This window comes from Apis dorsata, unplaced genomic scaffold (genome assembly GCF_000469605.1).
Source record: "Apis dorsata unplaced genomic scaffold, Apis dorsata 1.3 scaffold_406, whole genome shotgun sequence".
Taxonomy (NCBI): Eukaryota; Metazoa; Arthropoda; class Insecta; order Hymenoptera; family Apidae; genus Apis; species Apis dorsata.
In genome coordinates, this window is record NW_006263664.1 from 338,229 (window position 1) to 341,791 (window position 3,563).

Consider the following 3,563-nt stretch of genomic DNA (forward strand, 5'->3'; position numbering starts at 1 on the left):
ACAATTGAAAAACAGGAATTTAACGAATAATTAAAAGATAAAACAAATTAAACAATATATTTCAAAAGATGTATTGATTCATAAATTAATATATCTATTTTTTATTATATGAACACTTTTTGCAATTATATCTATTTTTTTAGAATTTAAAAACACAATAAAATTATTTTATATTATTGTTATGAATAATAAACAATTATAAAAACTTTATCAATAAAAAATAAATATTATATATTTCTCAATCTTTATTTATAATAAATAAATAATGGTTCTTAGTTTGCTATTCACGAACAATTTCAACATTGATGAACAAATTTAAATTTGCTGGGTTGACGTTATCTGCATGATTCACTGGAAAAAAAAGATCAATGCTACTGTTGGATTCAAAACGCAAAAATGTTTTAATTTATGAATAAAAATGTACTTCTTTAAAAATTATTACGAGATTAATGATATTCCAATGATATACATATATATATACAGACATAGCGATCAAGCAATCAGCAAATCTCTCAATATGATTCTCAAATATGATTTTATATTAAAACTAAGATGTTTTTTCGAATGATACAAGAAAAAAGACTAAATAAATTTTGAAAATTAAGAATATAAAAATTGAGAATATAAAATAAAAAATATTTAATAATACATAATTCTAAAAATATATTTACATATTGCTATTTATGAATTTTTATTTGAAAATTATTTCTTATCAAATTGTTATTTTTTCTTCTTTTTAATTTGGAAGATTAAATTTTTTTTTTATATTGAAAAATTAATTTTTTTATGAAAATGTATGATAAATTTGTTGAAAACATATTAAAAATTTTTATTTTGTAAATTTCAATGTAAAATTGAAATTAAAAGTTAAAAATTAAAAATTTTTTAGAAAATATGATATTAGATTTAAGTATTTTATGATATTTATTTTTTGGTTTTTATTTTATTTCATTCTTTGTCAATGATACTTTTCGCGATAATTAGGTTTCATATATGTATATATAAATTAAATTTAATAATTATAAAATAAATTTATATAAATGTAAATTTTATATTTTTTTTGACAACAAATTTGAATTCAGTATAATAATTTAAATATCTCTAATTTTCCTGTGAAATTTTATATAATTTATATCTATCTGAAAAAAAAATAATGAAAAATATTTGGCAAAATGATTTATAATTATTTACTATTGATATTTTTGAATTCGTAAAATACTATCGAAAAACATAAAAGAATTTTTGATACAATTTGAAAGTTGTAATTGGGACCATTGTTATCCAGAGCCTAAAAATTAGTAAGTCGCTTCATTATTGTCATCTTTTTATGATGTTTTTCTCTTTTGTTATGACTTACTGTTTCTTATGTATTTTCTCTTCTATGTCAATATCTTCTATCTTTTGTTTTTTTTTCTTTCTATTTTCTTTCTTTGTCATTGTTTGTTTTCTGCTTTTTTAAGGATTCGTATTTTATTCCGCGACAATTCGTTTGCAATCTGCTCATGCGAAAGATTGTCCATTCAAATTTTCCAATTTTTCCAATATATAAAAAAATGTAAATAATTTATTTATTAAGAAAAAGTGTTTATATTATATTGTAAATAAATTAGTTAAAATTTATTTATAAATAAATTAGTTTAAAGTAAATTTGTGTATGTGTGTACGTCTGTGTGTACTATTTTTTTATTTTACTAGAATGTGTGATTCTAATATATTAATTGAAAAAAGTGATATAAAGGTGATATTTTAAATAGTAAATATTTTTCTATTTTTCTATTTTTCTATTGATCAGACAAATCAATAGAAAAATTAATTATAGGAATATGTAATAGGGAATATGTAATATGTAGGAATATGTGTGAAAAGAAAACAGAAATCAAAGGTCATATCAACATTCAATTTCCGTTCATATTTAAAATAAATTCATCTAGAGAATTTAAAGAATACGAAATTCAAATAAAATCAAAAAGAAGAAAGACTCATGACATGAAAAGTTCTGGTATGTCTCTCAAAAAACAAACAGAATATAAAATATATGGATATATTATTAAAATTATGACATCATTTTCATTGGAAAATCAGAATTTTAGAAACCTCATTAAGAAGTGTTCCTCCGATAAATCGAAAAATACCAAATTCATTGAAGCAAAATCAATAATAAAAGAAAATTTTAAAAATATAAAGTAAATTTGTACAGTAACAGATATTTGGTCAGGAAAAATACGAAGCTTCTTCGGTATAACAGCTTATTGGATTTCACATGATTACGAATGTAAATCCGTAGCACTTGTATGTTATCTATTTATAAGAACGCGTTCTTTCAATGTAATGACTTATTGCAAATGAGTTATTGCAAAACATACATTCAGAATTCTATTTAAATTCATAAAAGATTGTTGGTATTATTACTGATGATGCAACTAATTTTTCGAAAGCGTTCAGAATATTTGGTTTAAACAGCAAAACAATGAATAAAATGATAGAAATATCAGAAAATGAAGAAAAAGAAGAACCAGTGGAAGAAAAATCGTCAGAAGAAGAAGAGAAAAAAAAGAAAGAAGGAAAAAGATAGAATGTTTCTTAATCTCCTTTTTCCACAATATCTTTATTATTCAGCTTATAACTTATATGTTAAATTTGTGTGATTTCAGATATGATCTAAAAAAATGAAATACTTTTTCAAATACATAATAATGTAATAGAGAAATGTAACGCATTGTGAAGAAAGGTTAATCTGTTAAATGTATTGAAAAAGTTATTGTTTTTGAAAAAACCAGGCAGGACATGGAATTCCATGGATTCACTATATCAATTATTGTTATGTAAAAAAAAAAATAATTAATAATTAATAATTGCAAATATAAAATTCTCGATATCAAGTAATATATCAACATATATCGAAGAACACTTAAAATGTATATCACCAATCGCCGAAGCAATAAATATACTACAAGATGAAAAACATATATTTTATGGCTTCTTATTTCCAAGTATTTTATGTCACGAATATATTTTATTTACAAAAATATTAGAAAATAAATATTGACAAGATTTATCTATTTCTTAAAAAAGAATAAAAGAAGATATAATAGAAAAATAAGAAAAAAGGATATGAAAAGAGGATAGAAAGAGGACAAAAGACAAGAAGATAAAAGAATACAGAAAAAAGGAAATAAAGAAATGGAAAAGATTATTAGAAAAGAATTACAAGACTATTAGAAAAGAAACTTGCTACATTGTCAAGAAGATTATTTCTGTGATAAGAGAATGAAACTATGAGAAGACGATAAAAGATGAAATCAAAAAGAATAGAAGAAAAGAAATAAAAAAGAAAAAGTAATAATATATAATAATATAATGTAAAAAAAATGAAATTTAAAAATGTAATAAAATAATGTAAATAAAATGTAAAAATATAATGAAATAATTTAAAGAAAATATAAAAATATAGTAAATTATAAAACTATAAAAATATAATGCAATAATATCAATAAAATATAAAAAATGTAATGAAATAATATAAATAAAATATAAAAATGTAATAAAACGTAAAAATATAATAA